The 22,224-nt window shown below is 54.7% G+C and overlaps 1 protein-coding gene across 8 annotated transcripts in view; it reads right to left on the bottom strand.

Moving 5' to 3' along the window:
• The window catches only part of LOC116940058 (xylosyl- and glucuronyltransferase LARGE1-like), a 136,613-nt gene that overhangs the window by 42,931 nt on the left and 71,458 nt on the right, over positions 1–22,224 (bottom strand). Inside the window, exon 2 of one of the 8 annotated variants that reach the window (XM_076065477.1) lies at positions 15,262–15,363. The exons of 6 other annotated variants lie outside the window; for them this stretch is intronic. The gene's annotated coding sequence lies outside the window, so the exon portion shown is untranslated. Of the gene's footprint in view, positions 1–15,261; positions 15,554–22,224 lie in introns of those variants that run through there. One more of the 8 variants, XM_076065476.1, reaches the window with a different exon arrangement.

The following is a 22,224-nucleotide window of genomic DNA, read 5'->3' as shown; positions in this document are numbered from 1 at the left end:
AACTACTATACGCACCACACACAAAAACGACGGTCCGCCCCCCTATAGCCTTTACCAGTCTGTTGTAGCAAGTTCTGTCAGCGAGCAACTATTAAGGCCGGAACGGCACGAGGGGGTGGGTGGCCAGCACCAAGCCCGGCTTACATTGATCTCGGCTTCCGATCCACACACACAAAGGCGCACTACTCACACGCAGAATGAGTGAACGCGTTTCCATCGTGTGTTGTTATAGCCACCAATGTCCCTACGCAAACAAACTGCAGCTGCGCTCAAGTCCCCACGTGCTCTCTACATCCTCTCCTCTCACTCATCATCTTCTATTCCTTCTCTCCTCTGCACCCTCCTCTCCCTCCCTCTCCTCTGCATCCTTCTCTCCTCCGCTCCTCTTGATTCAGACAACCACCGCCGCTCCTCTCCCTCCTCTTCTCGCCTCTCCTCTGCATCCTCCTCCCTACGTGAGCCGCACATCACCCGGCATACAGATGAGCGGCGGCGCGGCGCGTGACCTGGGGGCTCCGCGCGCGAACCTCAATTTGCGAAACAAAGCGCGCGGGGGGTCTCCATTCAAGCCCGCGCAGGGGGCCCGCGAGGCCATCAGGGCCAGCCGCAGGGCCCACGGGCCGCCAAGGTTGGCGGCCCCAGCGGTCCGGAGCATCCCTCGCGGGGTGGGGGTCTCGTTACCAGGATTGGATTCAGTGGGGAGTGCCCCCGAGGCTCACGGAGCCAAGTCAAGGCACCTGAGCCACAGTGGTGGTGACTGCTCGCCCACTGGGGAGCGTCACGTGACCATAAAGATGATACGCTTGAGAATCACACACGTGCGCGGAATCATTACGGCAATGGGATTATTACAACGAATATTACGTTTGGCCGCGGGATTGCAATTACGAGCGTTTTATGTTCAATAAGCATCTGAGTTATAGATGAGTGTTGGTTCACCCCCTATTGTTGTTCATGGTTCTGCGCCCCCTTGATCCGCTTGGGGCCCAAAGCCTTTGCTTCGTCTCCTCGTGTCCAGCGCCACCGTTGGTCGGCCAATTTGAGAGAACTCGCGCTCAGAAACGAAGTGGGTTTCTTTCACCAGGTCTCCGGGTTCATGGGTGCAGGGCGCCAACCACTGCGCCACCGCTCCCGGCCGTTCTATGCCGAACGTGTTGCGATCACATTGTGTCGTCATGTTTATTCGACCACGTGCCACCAACAGGATGTTGTAAGCGGCCACTACGGACACCCTGCACTGCTTCACGTGAGAAGCCAAGGGCGAGCTACCCACTTCGGGCGTTGAACTTGGCAGCTGCTGACCAAACCACCCGCAAGGCGCCCACCTTCGTCACAACTCGCACGCTAAGCAGGGCTGAGCCTGGCTTGCGGTTGGATGGGAAATCACCACCACGCGCACAGGACACGTGCAGGAGGTGTCGTGGACAACAAGGGGGCAAGGGCGGGGGGGGGGGGGCCTTCACTTCATCTAGCAGTGGATTGGCAAGGGCTGTGCATTGTCCATTACGATCAATTCTTCATCATCACGATCCATGGGCGGGCAGACAGCCAGTAGCTGTCCTCTGCACATTTCGTTATTTGTTTCCAATCTCCGCAGTCTTGTTCAAACATGCTCAAGTAGTGCCACTCACACACGCATCGATTTCTTGTGTCGTCACGCTATTCTCTGTTAATACGATTAATTAGTATTATTTTAAATAAGTCACACCTGACGGATATTATCCTAATCACTGCATGCAATAAAACTGGTTTGAAAAGTGTAAAACTCAATACAGAACCGTATAGAGGAATGCATCAGAGTCGTAGTCACGGCGGAGAGCCAGCGTCAGACATCGTCACATTTGTCTGCAAAACAAACGCAGCCGCACGAATTCCGCAGCCACGACGCGCCGTCTTCTCAAAGGATGAACGCAGTCCCAGGGCTCGCGTTTTAAATCCGTCTTCAGGAGCGCGTGCCTCCGTTTGCCTCGACCGGCGCCCGGCCCGCCAGACGGTCCCAAGCGAGCGTCCAAATCGCGAAGCCGCCCCCCCTCTTAGCGAGCAGACGGCCCCACGCGAGAGGCGGCACGAGGCCGCGGCGCTCTCGCGTCGAGTGGCGCTGCCAATTCTGCCGCACCAGGAGAGAGAAATTGCCCCCCCCCCTTCCAACGTCGCTTGTACGTCATAGACCACTTTGAGACGTTTCCTCCCCACCTCCCGCGACCCCTCCCCCCCACCCCCAAGTGTAACATTGTCAATAAATAATTCGCGATTATTGATGTGATGTCAGCGTGCGCATTCGATACATCGCGAGATGCATTCAGTAATGGGCGTTTGATCTGAAAGACAAACCCAAGCACATCGCACATGGACCCCAGTAAAACGTTGGCCTTGTTGGTTTGCAGCTGCGATGACGTCAACCTTGAGTGGTCCCAACTTGTTTAAATCGCCAACAAAAGTGACCAATGCAATCGCGTTACTCAACACCGAGTATCTGCAACCTCCAGCGGAGCTCCCTTCGCTGTACGGCGGACGAGTCACGAGTCGCTACGGCGCTGCGAGGCGGACGAGCCTGTGGGAGGCGGGGGTGGTGTCTATCTTTGACAAGACGAATTGCGCAGCAGGTAGACGTCTTTGTCCATAGTTGACGCGCTAAATGAGTGAATGATGCAGCCCGCGCGAGCCCGTAATTGACACCTTAAACAATGGACCCCCGGCAGCCACGGGGGCTGCCGGGGCTGTGCGCGAGATCCGAAGGCGCGCGGCGGCGCTGGGCGAGTCTAGTGGCGGTGCACGGGCACAGCCCCCGTGGCCAATCCACTGCTGCATGAGGGCGCTCTCCACGCTGGTCGCATGGGTTCTTCGACCATACTTCACTGCGCTGGTTTTAGTGCCTCTTGATGAAAGGAGTGGATCGTTGCTGTGCCGCCCAATTCACTGCCCACAATGTCGCCTCCGCAGCAGCAGCCTATAGCGCCTGTGGCATGCGTGGTGGTGGCGCCAGGCTTGGAGGTCCTGGGCAGCGCTCCGGAGGTCTGGCAAGACCGGGGCGAATCCCGGGTGGATTTGGCCACAGGCTGATTACCTACGGTCGACGCTAATTTACAAAAAAACATTACTTGGCCTTTCTTTAATGAGCTAAACGATGGGATAGACGGCTAAGTCTGCTTTCAAGGCACCGTTGGAAGGGAGCGTTGCTCATTCCAGGGGGGCCAGGATTTAATATTCAGCGCCGCCGTGATTATTAAATCAACAAACCCCTCGTCGTTAGGGGCGGCTCATCAGCTGCTCGATAATTGCCACCGATTCCGAGTCTGCAGACCACCTGCGGAGTCGGGCACGGAGTGGACCCCGCGTCGAATGAACGACGTCGCCTTCGCTCACCCCAACGGCCCCGTCGCGATCTCCCCAGGGGCTCCACCTACAGGGGCTTCACCTACAGGGGCTCTGCCTATCAGAGGCTCCACTTAACAGAGGCTCCACCTATCAGGGACTCTCAGGGGCTCCACCAGTGGTGGTGCGAGCCCATTGGAGGGCCCTCTGCAGAAACGTTTAAAGGCCTCATCAACGTGACCTGCAGTGATTCCACAGCCACCACGAGGAGCTGCCTCTTAACGGGGGTGGGAGGGGGGGGCACTCATGGTGGCCATCAGTGGGGAGGGTGCGCCCGGCCCCCCTGCTCCAGCGTAGATCAGTTGTTCCTGAAGAGGGGGAGAGTGCAGAGAACATGCCACCCACCCCACCCTCAGGGTTTGAGGGCATCACACACCCCGCAATTAAAATATGCAAATGAGCCGCGACTTGAACGAAGAATAAAGAACCCAGTAAACAGAAATAGAAATGAATATTCTAACAAATTAATGACCCAACGCAAACGAGCGCTGCATGCACAAGCGCGGAGATTAATAAACAACCGCGCAGACTCTTGTAGCACCAGCAAGTATCGGCACTACCACCTCGTGTACCACCAGCCAATACTCGGCACTGCCGGGGCAGTGCTGGGATGCGACCTGATGGTGTGTCCACAGTCACCTCGCGGGGTGGACACTACCAGAGCGACCAGCCTCGGTGCAGCCAGCAGATCAATGTCCGCACAAATTGTCTATAACCGGCTGAGAGTCGACCGAGAACAGGAGACGTCTGCTGCTCAAGGGACACCTGTGTCTTAGGGGACACACGCACAGAGCACGCGCGCCAGACTCACCACAGTGCCGCACATGCAAAGCAAGTGACATCCCAGAGACTGGGGGCGCAGTGAACCCGGTGACTTGACTTTGATTTCTCGCCGTCGTTCACTTGAGTGGCGGATATTACACTGTCCACTCGCCCCACCTTCACCAACCAGCACTGTTCATCAGCGGTGAAGTATGGTCAAACACCCCCCCCCCCCTCCGTTCTCTTCACTGACACGGAGTGACAAGCGACCCTGCGCTTTTGCCCTACACGGCAGCACTCCTGCGTTATCCCCGCAATATCTTCAGCGACTGATCGGTGGTGACGCTCCAACGCGGTCCCTGATATCTTCGGATCGCCTTCTAAGTACTCCGAGGTCAAGGCTCATTTCCTAGGCTGATCGGGATTTCTTTCTACCAGCGCAGCTGCCAAGCTTTGGAACGCTTCGCCTTTGCGATAAGAAGACAATTGGAGTCGTTAGATATATTTAAATCTGTCTTCAAAACTCACCACTTTAAACTGCCCATGGGCTCCTAGTTCCAGCCGTTTCTCCATCTGGTTCTGTTTCGTTTCTGATTTCCATACAGGGCGCACAATGGGATCTACGAATGAAATGAGCCACTTTACAAATGTAATTTATCGTTATTACTCCGAGCACTGCAGAATGTTAACGATGGCCAATGCGAAGGGTGATCGATGAAGACGGGGCGGGGGTGCAGGACGCGGTGCCAGCGTCGCTCCCAAAGCGGAGCAACAACACGGAGAGGCGATTCGGACGTCGACTTCGGCAGCGCTTTAAGACGACAACAGCGGACGAACGACGACACCAGGGATCAGCGATCTGCCCATGTTATTACGATCTTGCGAAACCCCATTCGAGACGTCTATCGATTCTGCTCAGAGGCGTTCCGACAAGCCACGATGGAGTATCGATGCATCGAGGGTTAATCGCCGTGTCGATTCATTGGCAAGCGATCCATGGGTCGAGTAATCTCATTGATGACTAAAGTCTAATGTGGAACGCCCCCTTTTTTGATTGGCTAATATCTGCACGATCGGTGATTCGCTCGCAGTCCGTTCACGCCTCACGGGAAGAGCATGGCTCGTTGTCAATCCACTGCTGGATGAGGGCCCTCGACCACTGTCTGGGTTCTTAACGGTTATTTGACCGTGCACGCAATGGCTGCCTCTTTGTCGCGAGATCTTTAACGTTCACTGTCGAGGGCAGGCGTCGGCGTAAACGTTGTTTGATGGTAAATCCTTCCGCAGGGTTAACCAGGGCGGCCGCTTGGAATCGAACCGCGAATTTCTCTGCAACGAGCTGCGAACGTGCTCGCCCCCCTCGTCCATGCCGCGCGTGATAATAAACTTGCACCGCTCCCTCCTCCACATTCTTGTCTTTGAAAAGCTTCTGTTAGGCCCGGGTAATTACATCTCTCTCGCTGCCGCGATGCTTTCAGGATTTCATTTCACATCCCGACCCAACTTGGAAGTGAACATTTTGGCACTAAGAAGTCTTGCTGAGAAGCGATGCTCATCCTTGGAGTCCGTGTGCAATTATAGAAATACCGTGTAAAGATGTGCCGTGGGTTTTTAATGAGTTTCTTTTTATTTAATCCGTTTCGGTTCCATCATCCCGGGCGCGCGGCGGAGACTCCCGTCCTCGGCCGGCGTGGCGATCAAACACGCGACCTCGTTCACTCCAACCGCCGCTCACCTGGACGACGGAAGCGGATATTACAGAGCTACATGAAAAAAAAAATCCCTTGTCGTGACCTCTGGGTTGCGCACAGGCGGCTGGGTGCCTCGATTTGAACCCGGGTCTCCCAGGGGTGCCCGCTCAGCGCTCCGAACCGCCGAGCCAACCGAACAGCTCTCCCGCGGTGTAACTTTTAATTACAATCGGGGGGGGGGGGGGAGCGCGGCGACTGGAAGGGTGCTAAGTTTCGTCTCTAAACAAGGCGTCGACAGTCGAGGAGTAACGCAAACATTGCGGCAGGCTTCTCAAACATTTGGGCAATCTGTGCGGTGCCGCGTGGCGTTTCGCGGCTGCGCTCTGGAGCCGCTCTCTGACGATCTTCAGGACGCGGGGCTCACGGCACGCGGAGCGCTACGCCGGAGACGTCGTCCCGGGCAACGTGCGGCGCGAGACGGAGCGGTGAGCTGGGCGGCAATCGGAATGCGTCTCCTCGCCTGACTTGTCAGGCGGCCCTCGTGGAATATTGAGGCAGTCGCGATGAATTTTCAGGCCGCCTCGTGGGTCTCCCCTCCCTCACCGAGCCATCACAAATGCCGCGCCCAGATCGCCTTCGTTGCGGCGGAGTTGCACGGCGACGGTTTTCGAGAGTTGTTTTATTTGTAAGATACCCGCGGAGTCGTGGCCTGGATAAAAGCTTTGCGCGAGGTTCGTGGCGACTAGGTTGCCACAGCTCGCCTGATCTGCTACATCTGTGAATACAAAACCACGCTCCCATGGGCCCTCGTTTTGTCATGCACCTTGCGGTAACTCCAGCCCCTCACCCACACACAACCACCCCTCCTCTCACTCCCACCAACCCCGCCGTGCCACCCGATAACCCACCCGCGCCTGTGGGCTTGAGTCACGCTCACACACAATCACACGCAACAAAGATTACGATGTCTCTGCAGCCATACAAATATAAAGTGCTGTGAGCACCTATATTAAGGCCGGAATGGAGCAGGGGGGAGTGGCGTGGTCAAAACTATTCCTTTGTCTTCCCAGTGCTGATGTTTTATCAATTGCACCAGGCACTGATTTAAGGCTGAGTCGGCCTAGGGGAAGGCCCAGAAGCAGTTCAGATAATCGACACTGGTGTTGGCCGTGGCTGGGGATCGGTGCGCAGTGCGCTAATCACTGTCCCACCGCTCCATACAAACACACACACCCACGCAGACCCGTGGGACGCTGTTTAAAAAATTGTAATTGAAGGCTGCGCATTATCGCTCTCGTGCTCCGTGGCCAGCAGCTCCCACGGGTGTCCGAGGGTCGAGGGAACCGGAGCCAAAGTAAATATTTACAGAAAAGCCCATTTAGTTTTCCCACAACAAGCGGACAGACGGAGCCACTTAGCAAGGCCACACTGTGCGAGATGGGGGAGTCCAACTGGCCGATGGATCCCGGTGGTTCTTTGTCAGATTATGGATCGGATCCGCGATGTTCGTCCTCAAAGCTCCTGGCTATTGCCTGAGCACTGCGCCTGCTAAACGTGCGCTCCTGCTGGGATTACTGTTCTTGTGCCTTTTTGTTTCCATGGCATTTCTTAATTCGTTTATTCATTTTTTACTTTCTTTTAGGGTTTCCATTTGCTTGGAAGTTGCTATAAATAGGATTTGGCCCTTATATATAATTCAGCGTACAACTTTGTGGCATGTAATTAGCATGAATGACGCTATATACAACGAATGTAATAATAGTATAAAATAGCACGTGGTCAGCACTATCAGCGATCATAGCGCCTTGTTAAAGGAAGAAGAACGTGGACGCCACCCCCCACGAGAATTTAGTCCAACACTTTGTGGGAGTCGGGTCTTCGGCGTAGCTCAGCGCGTTGGGGGTGTCCGGGCCGCATGCGAGGTCCACAGCGGCCGCGTCACAGCCACTCGGAGGCGGAGATCTCCTCCGGCGCGGCAGACACGCTCACGTCGAACAGTCTCCGTCGAGTCACTCGTCCCATGCTAAGTGCACACGCTACGAAGTGTACACGCTACGAAGTGCACACGCTACGAAGTGTACACGCTACGAAGTGCACACGCTACGAAGTGCACACTCTACGAAGTGTACACGCTACGAAGTGTACACGCTACGAAGTGCACACGCTACGAAGTGTACACGATACGAAGTGTACACGCTCGCCCCGCGCGGGCACGTGGCTCTCGTCTTTCGAAATCGGCTACGCGGGGATGCGTGGTGCCGTGGCGCGGGCCAATCCCCTGCCGGCTTGCCCGCGCCTCCCACTGCCCTCCGAGAAGGGAGCGCTCTTCAAGCGCTGCGTGGGAGTGGCTGCGCCTGGCGCGGGGCCGCGACACGGACGAGGTCGCTGGCAACAGCACAATTGCGGGAGGCCCCATTCATGTCCCCTCCACCACCTGTGCTCGGGTTTGCAGGGGGGACCGTGCCGGCCGTGCCAACTCATGCCGACAGAGACCGTGCCAGCCGCGAGGGCATGCCTGCGTCATGAGAGGGGCGGGAGCTGCATCTCGGTGCTGGCTTGCGGCCACAACCTCTCCGATCTCCGTGGACGCTTCGTGCGTTCGTGAGATGGGATTTCATTTCGACCAGGGGGCTTCATTTCAGCCGAGTCTGTTCGGGCCGGTAACCCGGAAATATTTCGCACCCGGTACACCACATTCAGTATACCCCCCTCTCTTGACGAGTCTGTGGCTATGGTTAATAACGTGCCACATTCTCCAGTCTTCCAGCGACACGGAGAGTATTCAGTGAGAAATTAAACCTCGGCTCAGTGCGATGGGGCAGTTGGTGTGAAGTCATCACAACCCACGGCTGCCATTTGTTGTTCTTTCCCACCTCGCCCTGCGCAAGGGAAAGTGAGCAGCTGAGGGGCAATGTAAAGCAGAGTGGAGCTGGGCAGAAATCAGGCCCAGCAGCTGCCTTTGGCCCAGCCAACACGACCAAAGCGCCCGGGCTTTCACCGAGCCCCTCCTGCCTTCCCTGCACACGCAAACCTCCGTTCCATCACACAACCACGTCGCGCATGAGCCGTACCGAGTCAGAGCGGCGCTGCTCATGAGGTGCCAGGTTTGTTTTCCACTGCAGCACACGAGTTGTGTCGCTCATGTCATATGCAACGAACGGGTCGAAACGCGCGCAGACGAAGGGAATGATTAACCCTACCCCTTGCGCATACTTGGACAGATTCAGATGTCTTCTCTAGAGCCAGTACATCACGGATTGGTTCCGGCTCAGCTCGGCAAATAGCCAGTGGAGAAAGCACTCGCATCGCGAGGAACCCCGCGCCTTTAAGTATTTTTACAGCGCCACTCCGACATTCCCCGGAGATTCACGGAGAGCGCTGCGGATGGAGAAGGAGCGAGAGGCCCGGGTCTCGTGACCCCCGTGGGCAAGAAGCGAGAATCGAGCTGGGCGCGCGTGACAGGAATCGTATTTCCTGACGGATAGTTCATTACCCCACGCTGGATATTTCATTTGTCGGCACAGCCTGAAGTAGGACCGACAAGAGCAATAAAGAAAACGAAAGACCCGATTCCAAAAGAAAATAGTCTCTTTGCTTGAAATTGTTGTCAGTCATGGCGTAATTCCCTTGCATCGGCCGCATCGCTGTCGAGTGCACCGCTTGCGCCCAGGTGCCAGGCTACGAATATGACGGGAGTGTCCACAGTGCATAACGAGCCGTGGATTGTAGATGCGATGTCCCATGCCTCGCAGCGTGCCTGCTGTTTAGGTGGTGATCGACAGGCCTTGCAAACATCGCCTCGGCTGCACCCTGAGGGGATGTTGCCTGTGAAACATTAAAAAAACGACAAGAAAATAAAATCTCAAGAGGCGGCAGCCGCCGTTGAGCAATGTCCCACGGTTTCGCGCAAGGCAGCGAGCCGAACATTCACCAGAGTGTGAAGGCTCCTGGAGGAATGCACGTCCCACTGCATCACAGCCGGTGTCGGCGGAGAGGTCACGAACCACCGGGTTCATGAGAAATGCCGGCACGTCAACCCCGGTTGAACGGCTGAAGGCATGCCGCCCGTACGGTTCACGCGGACCAAGCTGCGCAGAAAGTTGTTCAGCCGGGAATCAGTGGTTCGATTTCCAGCCGCTGCTAAAATCAGTGACTCGTGACATCAAACCTTTCATGGATGCCAGCGTTCGCAAACCCGCACTGACCAGCATGGCGAAGTATGGTCGAATAAACCTAGGGCGGAGGCCTTCATCTCCCAGTAGAATGACCAGCAACTGAACAGTGTATCGGTGATTTCATTTTTACCAAAAGTGACGGATGCTGCTGCCGCCGCCGCGGTGCCGCGGTCAGTGCCCTAGTGGCTGGACGGAGCAACTTCAGGGCTCTGCCTTGATCTTTCACCAAATATGAACATTCGCCATCGTGTGCAACGTCTTTCAGCGGTGCAGGAGGCAGCACGCACAGAGAGTGTGGCAGTGCACAGCCAAGCTGCGGGAGACGGGGAGAGGGAGGGCGTCATCATCAGATGTTGCTTGGCCCAGCGCCAAGACCAGAAAATCAGATTTAAATGCAAGGCATAACTAATAATTGTACAGAGATTCGTCTCCGCGGTTTTAGTTTTAATTGGTAATAAAAAAAGGGATCGTGGTAAATGTGTTAATGTGTTTTCTACGACAGCCGTAAACGCAAATAGCATTGATTAAATTAAGTTAAATATTAACTCGCCGCTTACGCTCTCAGGGCAAAAGGTGGCGGCTGGACCCCCGATCGGGAACGAACCGCGCGAGGAGAGCCGGCGAGCTGACGCGACCAAGTTCGAGCCGTGGTCTGGTCGCGGTGAAACGACGCTCGGGTTGTCACCGATTCGCGAGGCGGCAGCGTCGTGGTGACACCTGTGCCTCCCAGCAAGAAGCACCTGGGTTTGAGTCCCACATTCGCTGTCAATGTCCATGTTTATAATCCACGTGGCATCCGTCCTCCTGCACCCAATACGGCAAGGCCACTGCAAGGTACCACACCGCACTGCACTGCAAAGTTTAGCATCGCATTAACGAAAGTGGTGCCCTCAATGAATGTCCTCCTGTGCGCTGCAGTGGCCTCAAAACAAGTGGAACGGTGATGATAAAAAAAAAAAACATCTGCTGATGAGACCCAGGTGGTCGAAACCGATGGAGAATACTTTTGTAGAAACCCAACAGGCCGAGAGACTGACGCATATTATTTGTATTTCCACGTCGGGATACAGGATGGAATTCTGCTAGACGTTGCTTATCCTGACCTCTTCGCAACTTGACCTCGACTCAAGCACGCGCACGAGGTGGCCGCTCGCACGCAATCAGCGTGGACGACGCGGACCGCACATGGGCGTCCTCAGCATCACTCCGATCTGCGAAATATCTCGCGTGATACGAAACCATTGTCCCAGACGGCGCTCGGGTCCAGGTGACGCATCCTGCCTCTAAAGGATGGGTCACTCCCATGCGCGACCTCAGCCCGAAGCTTTCTCGGTGAATTCCGAGTGGTCTCACTGCCGGGCGGTCGTCTCGTCTCGTCTTACCGAAGAGCGCGCCAAACCAGCCCGGGGAATAGGAGGCAGGGAGGGAGGGAGGTTGAGGGGGCGGCTCAATGGAATCATTTAGATAGCGACACCCACATTAGCGGGATGAAAAATGGCACACGATGCCCCATTAAACGGCAGGCAGGATCCATGGGGGTCGATAGCGGCGTGGTCTTTGCGGTTTTTATCACGGCTGGAATGCGGCCTGCGGCCGGCAGTGGGCCACCCCGCAGGGAGCCTCCGGGGGGCGTGCGCAGGACGGCCGCAGATGACGCTGGCCGCATGCCAGAGGTCATATTAAAGAAATATATAAGTACGTGAACAAGACAAACCCCGATGGCTCACGCACCCGGTCGAGACTAATGAAGGAGTGGTAGCCAGAGGAGGGAGCTTGCGCGAGGATGCCCACCGTGGAGATGGAGCATCGAGATCAGCTTGAGAGTTGCATGGAATGTTCCTTCGCAAGAGAGAGAGACGGCGACGGTCTGGGAGTCTCCATACAGCAGTGGACAAATCGTGGCTGGTAACGACTGCATGGCTTTGTTGGAGCCAGGCCTTCTCAATAGATGAGATGCTGGGACGTGTGTTCCGAGCCACAGCTCGGCTCAGGCTCGGCTCTGACTCTAGTGAGCCATGACACAAAACCTCCGTGTTTAACTTTAGCCGGCTCTGGGCCTGCGCTCAACCATGCTCAGGGTTTTCTGTGAGCCGAGGCCGAGCCGAGCCACGGCTGAGAACTCGACCACGAGCCTCGGTGGGCTCCGCTCACCCGGCTGTTTGAGAAATAGAGAGGACGGAGACATTCGTTCTCGCCTTGGGTGAGATTCTTCTCATCAAGGCTTTTTTTCCTAACCCCTTGCATCGATTTCCCAAACTATGTTTTACTTGAATCCACAGCGATCTGGGTAGAAGAGTCGCGCAGTGGTTAACGCGTCGCCAGGCACCCAGTTACCCGAGTTTGATTCCAGGCCGTGGCTAACATCCACGGCGAGTGATGCTTGAACCGGTTGTGACCATCTCTCTTCACCTACCCACACTGACCAGCACGGTGAAGTAGGGCCAAATAACCCCCCCCCCCACCACAACTAACACAGCATGGGGAGGCCTTCATCCAGCTGTGGATTGACAAAGGGGCTGCAATTTTAATACAACACGGCGGTTAATTCAACCCCAGTGATTCCTTCTCCATTGCTCATTCCCTTCCTCTTGCCTCCACTCCTTCCCGTCCCTCCCCCACCCTTTCATGACCCCCGTGTGCCCTTTGTTAAGGTCGCTCATTCCTCGGCCCTTGCACGCCCCTGTCAACTAAATCACTCAGATTCTGCTAGAGAGAGTGCCTTGAGCTCTCTATAAAAATAAGATGAGACCAACACCGAAACGCACTCCACTGCGGAATCAATCCAGAACAAAGAGACGTAAACATCTCGCACCGCACCCCCTCCCGGTGAAACATGTCCATCAGGCACCCGCTCTGCCTTAAAAAATAAATGAACCGGATGAATAATGAAGAATAACGATGCCTTTCATCCGGGGGAGCCTGGCCAAGCGTCGAGATGTGGCGGTAGGGTCCCACTGCATCGGGAGGTTTGGCCATGGACTGCATCGGTGGTGAGAGTTTGACTGCGTGATGGAGGAGGAAACTGAAGGACCCGGAGAAACCCCACAGGAGCAACCTCACCGGAGAAAATCCAGAGAAGAAACCCCACAGCAGAAACCCCACCGGAGAAACCCCACAGCAGAAACCCCACCGGAGAAACCCCACCGGAGAAACCCCACAGAAGAAACCAGACAGGAGAAACCCCACCGGAGAAACCCCACCGGAGAAACCCCACAGCAGAAACCCCACAGGAGAAACCCCACAGCAGAAACCCCACCGGAGAAACCCCACAGCAGAAACCCCACCGGAGAAACCCCACAGAAGAAACCAGACAGGAGAAACCCCACCGGAGAAACCCCACCGGAGAAACCCCACCGGAGAAACCCCACAGCAGAAACCCCACAGGAGAAACCCCACAGGAGAAACCCCACAAGAGAAACCCGACAGGAGAAACCCCACAAGAGAAACCCCACAAAAGAAACCCCACAAGAGAAACCCCACAGGAGAAACCCCACAAGAGAAACCCCACAGGAGAAACCCCACAAGAGAAACCCGACAGGAGAAACCCCACAAGAGAAACCCCACCGGAGAAACCCCACAAGAGAAACCCCACAGGAGAAACCCCACAAGAGAAACCCCACAGGAGAAACCCCACTGGAGAAACCCCACAGGAGAAACCCCACTGGAGAAACCCCACAGGAGAAACCCCACAGGAGAAACCCCACAGGAGAAACTCCACAGGAGAAACCCCACAGGAGAAACCCCACAGGAGAAACCCCACAGGAGAAACTCCACAGGAGAAACCCCACAGGAGAAACCCCACAGGAGAAACCCCACAGGAGAAACCCCACAGGAGAAACCCCACAGGAGAAACCCCACAGGAGAAACCCCACAGGAGAAACCCCACCGGAGAAATCCCACAGGAGAAACCCCACAGGAGAAATCTCACAGGAGAAACCCCATAGCAGAAAACCCCACCTCGCACACAAGGAAGGGATACCGTGCAAAACTCCACACAGATGGGTTGCTGTACTGCCTTCTCACGGTCACGTCGCAAACCCCACTGCCTTTCGCTGGGGCTGTGCGATCCCAGCTGTGGGCACTGGGAGAGGCATGGGGGGGGGGGGGCTCTTGTAGCACCCCCGCCACTGCAGCAGTAAACACATTCCTGTGGAGGGAGCTGGTAGGAACGTTGGGTTGCTCGGTCAATGGCCAACGTCAACGGCGGCACCACGTGGTGTATTCCGCAAATATGCCCGACTGTGCGGGCGGGCACAAGCCGGCGTGAGTAGGTTAAACATTGAGTTTTATAAGGGCACCACGGGGTGACCAGCCCCTCCCCACCAGGCCCCACCCCACCCAGCACCACCCTTCCCACCCCCCACCCAGCCCCTCCCCTCCCCACCCAGCCCCTCCCCACCCAGCCCCTCCCTACCCTCCCCTCTCCACCCAACCCCACCCAGCCCCCACCCAGCCCCACCCCTCCCACGTGGCCAGACATCCACAAACATCCACAATTAATCCCCTGCCTCCTGTGAATTAATCCCGGTTGGGCTTCCAGTCCACTACGTTTCCTACCAGTATAATGGGACCCATCAATGGCCGCACGGCCGGTTAGCACTGCCGTTTGGGAGACGGCGAGGGCGTCTATTGGTGGACTGAATTCTCGCTCTGTGGATTCTTACATCGTGAGGGATGGTGACGGCTTTGGGGCGGCCTTTATCCAACAGTGGAGTGATCATGGCTGATGATGTTAATGAGGTCACCCATCAGGGGCTCTCTCCCTGCCTCGCGAGCAGATGTAATGCTGCAATTGCACGCCTCACTTTCGCCCATTTACGTAATCTCTGGTCCGCGACGCTGCACGCCCTGAACGAAGAGCGTCGACTCGGAGGGGAGGATTTGGGGGGGGGGGGTGGGAAAAGGGGTGAGGGGGCGGTTGTGATTTAATTTCGTGTACCGCCGCCACCTCCACTCAGGGCCCTAATTTTAAACAATCTCAGTAATCGGCATCGGTGCCGCTCGCGCGCGCCTCTCTCCGCACGCTGCTGCTGCTGCAGAGTCGAGGGCGGCGGCTGCCTTGTGGATGAATCCGCAGAGCGCGGGGGTCGTCGCGAAACCCAGCGGCCAATGTCCGCCTCCTGTCACGCGCGGCGGTGGAGCGGTGACGTTGCCCCCAAGCCCAGCGGAGCAGCGAGCGGTGTGGCGGAGACGCGGTTGTTGTGGTGGCCGAGGAGCAAGCGGGTTGTGGTGGTGGCGGTCGTGCAGTGGTGGTGTAGTACCTGGCGCGGTGTGTGCCCGGACGTGGTGTCGGACACCCATCCCCTCGTGCGCCGTGCCGGCCTTCATCGGTGTTGCTCGCTAACAGCACTTGCCCCAACCGTCTGTTAAGGATATACGGGGGATCTTTGTTTTTGGTGCAGTGAGCCAGTGGTGGCGGTGTGAGAGGGTCGGGAATTCGGGACCCACCAGTCACTCATAGCTCACCCCCCCCCCCTCCTCTTCCTTATCGGGGACCCCAATCATCCCTGCCCACTCCCATAATCATCATCTTCTCCATCACCATTCATTACACACTCCAGCACCCCTCTCGCCCACACCCTGCCCCTCCACTCCCCGTGATTCTCTCCTGCTGGCCCGGCATCACCACGTACTCCTCCCTCCGTCTCCTCCCTCCTCGAGCCCCGACTCCTTCCACGCGATGGCTCCTTTCATCTGACCCACCCCCTTCTCTCCCCCCCCCCCTCCTTCTTCTCGCTGCCCCCTCCCCCCACGAGGCCCCACGTACAGCCGTATTCACAACACACCGACTGCTGCTTATGCGACTGATGCTGCTGACTTTGATGATGCCTCTGTGCTGCTGCTGTTGATACTCGTGATGACAACACTGCTGCTGATGCTGTCGGCGATGATGCAGCTGCTGTCACCCCTACGGCTGTTGTTGATCCCACCGCTGTCGCCAATGCTGCTATTGCCGCTGCTGTTGACACGCATGATGCTAATACAGCTGCTGCTGCTGATAGTGCCGTTGTTGACACTGTCATTTGATGCTGCAGTTGCTACTATCGCTATTGATATTGCTGCCACGACTGCTTTTGCTATTACGAGTGTTGCTCCTCGTGTTGCTCCTCGTGTTGCTGCTGTTGCGGCTGCTGCTGCTGCCGCCGCCGAGTGAAAGCGCAGCGGATGATGAAAGCGCGCGAAACCGCGCGACGCTTCATGCGCGCACAGCCGCGCTCCGCATCAGACGGAATTAATCAAGGATGTTCATTAAACACGGGGCCAATTAGCGCCACTTGTCTGCTGCGAGGCGAAGACACGAGGCGCCGCGTCACCGCCGCGCCCCGTTCGCATTATTCCACGAATCAGGGAGCCCGGAACGGCGATTGCCGCCTTCCATCTCGTGCCGCCCACGCCGCCTCCACCAATCGTCTCGGCCGAGCGATCGGATCGAGGAGAACGACCGACACCTCCGAGTGGAATGAATCACCCGTGGGGGTGCCGCACCTGCACAGGTGACGTGGGGGGGAGGGGGTGAGGAGAGGGGGAGGGGCGCTTCCCCCCACGTCACCCCGCTCTTACCCAGGGCCGGCGGTCGGTCTCCACCCCAACCCCGCGCGTCTCCTTTCGATGTATATTATTATATTTGTGCTCGCTGAGTCTCAATAAAAACATTTTTTCAAGAGGGTCCTGCCAAGCGTTCCCAGTACGGAGTGACGTTGTAAGTATGTTAAACTTCTTTCGCACCGTACGTAACCAGCCGTGCTCATCGGAGGTTCTGCTGTGTAATCCCAATTGAGTGATTTGCAGTGTAATTTTTCAGCATTGGGATGTTTGGCCATTATTAGCTATAGTCGAAAACCGGAGAATTCGGAGGAAAATCAGGCAGAGCAGGGGAAGACCATACAAACTCCACACAGAAAGGCGCCCTAGTCAGGAAAAAAAACGCAAGGACCTCTTGCTGCGAGACACCCTGTCAACCCGGCCTGTATCTCTGATTTGTCTCTTACGCATCAGGACACATCACGGACGGAGCATCGCATCACATCAGCCGCACATCGCATAATGGCAGATCGAATAACATCGCGTGTGGCCGGATCACCATCGCATCATCACTCCACCACGCACAGCATCATATCATTATTAACGAGCACAGCACTTCATGGTGTGCAGGCAGGTATGTCTGTCTGCACGGTACATACTTCCCCCTGCTCATGTTAGCTCCTTTGCAGCCCCGCTGCTCTATAAATACCACGCTCCACTCACACTGCGCTCCACTCCCCGCTCCACTCCACTCCCCGCTCCACTCACACTGCGCTCCACTCACAATCGATTTACTGGCTCGGTGGGATTCATTTGCCTTTTTCTTTCATTCGTTTATCTTTAAAAAAAATTCTAGCTACTAGAAGTCACCTCTTATTCTTGGAACGCAGCCCTATCACAATAATACATAAACACACACACGTAGATATGTCGATGTATAGAATAGTGAATGTGGGTAATGGGGTGGGGCAGGGTAGTGGTAGCGCAGCGGTTAGCACACTGCTTGATGAAACCGGTAACCTCGGTTCAATTTCTTGCCATGGCCAATCTCACACACAAGGCGACAATTCTAGCAGCCTGGCTCAATCTCTGGCCATGCCCCCATCAGTGATAAAATTTGTATCTGAAACGTCATGAGTTTCCCTTCGTGTGTACTCGCTCCTCTCGGTCACCACTGGGGAGACAAAGGCGGCCCTACGTGTCACTACCCAAATCACTCCGTCTTGTGTCATGCGTGTTTGAATATTGGTGCTGCTTGTTGACTGGTCGTGCTCACTCCAAGCTATCAGAGGCCTGGGTAATATCGAGTGAGAAGTTCAGCTCTGATTCGGACGCCATTTCAATTGAAATTGTTGTTGTGGTTGTTGTTGTCATTTTTGCACAGAGCTTCTGGGTTTCCTGAAAACAATTCGGATAAATTCCCCAGCCTGTTAGATTAAACATTAACAACTCAATACGATCGATTACAGCAACACGCAAAGACTAAGATCCCCTGTGTAGCCTTAACAGACTGTTGGGGCAAGTGCTGTTAGCCAGCACATACGAATGACGGCAGAGGACACGAAGAGGTGGGTGGCCAGCACCACTCGGCCGCCTTTGTCTCCCCAGTGGCGATGTTTACACACCTCACTAGGTACTCAACCTAGGGGAGGTGCAGATCCGGTTCAGATAATCGTCACTGGTGTTGGCCGTGAGCGGGAATCTATCCTGGGTCGCCGGGTTTGTAGCACAGCGTGCTAACCGCTACACCACCGCTCCCCACTACCGACACAAAAAGACAAAGGCACACACAAGACAAAGACAACAAAGATAAACAAAGATCCCCCATATAGCCTTAACAGACTGTAGGGGCAAGTGCTGTTAGCGAGCACCTATGAAGGCCGGAACAGTACACGAGGGGGTGGGTGGCCAGCACCACGCCCGACCGCCTTTGTCTCCCTAGTGGCGATGTTTACACACCGCACCAGGTACTCATTTGAGGCTGAGTCGACCTAGGGGAGGCCTGGGACCGGTTCAGATAATCGTCACTGGTGTTGGCCGTGAGCGGGAATCGAACCCAGGTCGCCAAGTTCATAGCGCAGCGCGCTAACCGCTACACTATCGCTCCCCACCAAGACAAAGACACACACATATACACAGACACATATACACAAATATACACACATTCCCACGTGCACCATGCATACAGCGAGCTCCCTGCGATAAGCGTTCAGCAAAACCACTAGCTGCCGAAGAGTTGCATTACGGTAATTTTATCTTCAGTCATGACCATCAATAAATTGAGCAAATGTGACCAACCGACAGGCAGCAGCAAGACAGAGACAACCGTGATATGGTTTCGTTTTTCCTATCACTCATCAGTATAGCACAGTGCCCATGGCTGATTGCTGCCGAGTCTGCCTCTGGGAACCTCGTGTGTATTGATGTTGTTGTTTGATGGCAACACCAATATTATCAACCCACATCTGTATTCGGAGAGATAATGTCAGGTTGCGATGGTCGCTCTCGTCAGTTATGGACTTAAATCAGCGAGTGCTGAACATCATCGCGGCCGCCTGCAAGGGGTAATTACAGCCTGGCCAGCGACTTTAAACCATTGCCGCACCCGGCACACCGCACCCAGTACACCCCTCGCTATGGCTGCGGCCACAACCAGTCACGTGCCACCTACTCGAGTCTTCCAGTGGATGAGCCGTGAACCTCTCGGTAGATTATGAACGAATCCTCGATCACAACATCACAGCGCAACATCATCCAAGAGGGAATCATCGTGGCCGGATTGTAGGGGCAGCGAGTAGACTCCCAGAGAGTGGTAGTGCGTAACCACCACCAGGAGTGGCACACTGCCACGCACACAATACCTGTTAGTGCACTCAGATTGGCCACGTGGAATGTTCGAACTCTCGTTGCAGAGGAGAGGCTGCCACTCCTCTGTCGGGAGATGGACTGCTACCGCCTGGACCTTTGTGGAATACAGGAGGTCCGGTGGACCGGTTCTGGCTCCAGTCATAATGCGAGGTGGACAGCTCTTCTCCACTTGGGGCAGCAAACTACGATATCCTTAAATTTTGATTTAAAGCTTTCGTGACTGCAGTAATTCATATTCTTAGTTTTTTCGGTAAAGTCACGTTGAAGAGAAACAACAAAATAACAAAATATATATAAAACAATAAAAAATTCTCACGACGTTTCGACGTCGAAACGTCGTGAGAATTTTTATTGTTTTATATATATTTTATTATTTTGTTGTTTCTCTTCAACGTGACTTTACCGAAAAAACTAAGAATACGATATCCTTGTCAGCTTCGATGTGGTCTCCTTGTTCACCAAGGTCCCGGTATCTGATACCATTGATATAATTGAAAATTTGGTACAACATGGACTAAACCCCGAGGTACCTACTCTGGTCAGGCACTGCCTCACCAACACCTACTTTACTTGGAATGGTTCCTTCTACAAGCAAAATGAGGATACTCCCATGGGTTCCCCCTTGTCACCAGTGATAGCCAATGTTTTCATGGAGAAATTTGAATCAGACGCCATCCAGACTTCCACCCTCAGACCTTCCCTGTGGAAGATATATGTGGATGACACTTTCGTCATTTAGCGACATGGCCTCCCAGCTCTGAACCTTTTCCTACACCACATCAATTCCAGACATCCCGCCATCAAATTCACCATGGAAGTGGAGAAGGATGGCAGGCTACCATACTTGGATGTTCTGTTTCAGAGGAGACCTGATGGCTCGTTGGGGCATTCTGTCTACAGGTAACCCACCCACACGGATTCCTACTTGAAGCCTGATTCCCACCACCACCCAGCTCAGAAGAATTCTCTCATCAAAACTCTATACCATAGGGCTCATTGCATTTCGGACCAACACCACCTGACCAGTGAATTAAAACATGTACACCTGGCCCTCAAAAGGAATGGATACTCTGACCGTACCATCCGCCAAGCTGTTTCTCCCTCCATACAGAAACAACCACTTGATACTCCGGTCAAAACCATCACACTACCATATATAGCAGGCGTTACTAAAAATATTTCCAAAATTCTAAACAAACACAAGATCCAGGTCCGGTTCAATACAGTATACAAAATTCGTGATCTGATCCCATCCGTGAAGAATGTCATTCCTGACTTACAGTACCCCGGGGTTTACAAATTGAGTTGTACCTGCGGTGACTGCTATATCGGGGAAACGAAGCGACATGTCTCTGACCGAATTCGCGAGCACAAATCAGATTTGAAACACGGCAGAACGAATTCTTCTGCCGTAGCTGATCACTGTTACAACGCTGTGGGTGATCACGATATAATTTTCTCCGATACCAAGGTTCTTTGCAAACCCACGGGTTTTTATGAGAGATTTGTTCACGAGGCAATTCAGATCTACAAACACAGACACAATTTCAACCGAGAAGATGGTTTCAAATCAAGCAACCATTGGAAAGATGTTCTAAATCTAACCAAACATTAAACTAATTTTCAACGGTACAGTATATTTTTCAAGTAGTGGTACCCCAAACTTTCGCAGCTTCTTAAAATCCCCTTTTCACACCACCAGCATGTGGATGCTACCTTGCCCCCTTGCCAGCCTGCACAGATCGACCTCCTCCCTACCTTTCATCATGCTAAGTCCGCTTATTAAATGCTAATTTTTATGCTAATTCCTTTGTCAAGGCACCTTGTTTCCTACACACAGCTTAAAGGTCGCGGTCTGAGCGTGGCTGTGTTTCACTCCAGCGCTGTCCTCGAGACAGTCTGGTCCCTACACCTGATGAAGGCCGCTTGTGTTGTGACCAAAACGTCGTGATTTTTGTTGTTTTATTTTTTACCTACGTGACTTTACTGAATAGAACCAAAGAGTATAGTGGCACTTCTATTGAACAAAATAATAAAGGGAGTGTGGGAGCATGGCGGTGAGGTGTGGGAAGCTGTTAGTCCCAGGCTACTGTGGGCTCGCCTCCCTATCAACAAGAGGCGAGGAATGGTGATGGCTGCTATGCCCCCACCGAAGATGAACACCAGTGGAGGGATGCAGACAAGGCCGATGAGTCAGAAGCCTTCTATAACCTCATGTCCCAGGTGCTAGCTAAAGTGGCCCCTCGAGATTGAGTCATCCTGTTAGGTGATTTTAATGCCTGAGTGGGTTGGAGTGATCGGAAGGCATGGGCCAGATTAGCTCAATAATAACGGAAGGAGGCTGCTAGACTTCTGTGCAGCCCATGGGCTTGTAATTACGAACACGCTGTTCCGGCATTGGCGCATCCACACAACATTATGGATGCACGCCGGGTCCAAGCAAGAACATCTGCTGGACTATATAGTGACGGAACAGTGGATGCGGGCCCATGTCCTTGACACCAGGACCTACCGTGGAGCTGATCTGCCCAATGACCATCGACTTGTTATCTGTAAGATGCGCCTGCCATTCTTCCACTTCGGTGGTGGGTGTCCATCTAGGATCCCATTCAAACCCACAATGGCCTGGTCTCAGCTTTCTGAGGATAGTTGCGAGCAGGAATTTCAACATCGCTTGCAGCTGGGGTTAGCATCGTGCCCCCGTTTCAGGACTGTGGATCATGCAGCTGCAACGGATGGATTGGGTATGCGGTCCAGACCTCCCCAGAGACCCTGGGCTGAAGGAGGAGGTGTCCCGGCTGGTTGAGAGAAAACGACAGGCCCACTCCTGTCGT

The sequence above is a fragment of the Petromyzon marinus genome, chromosome 7, assembly GCF_048934315.1.
Source record: "Petromyzon marinus isolate PM22_M1 ecotype Great Lakes invasive population chromosome 7, UKy_Petmar_22M1.pri1.0, whole genome shotgun sequence".
In the NCBI taxonomy this organism is placed as follows: domain Eukaryota; kingdom Metazoa; phylum Chordata; class Hyperoartia; order Petromyzontiformes; family Petromyzontidae; genus Petromyzon; species Petromyzon marinus.
This window is presented reverse-complemented; position numbering and strand designations above follow the sequence as displayed.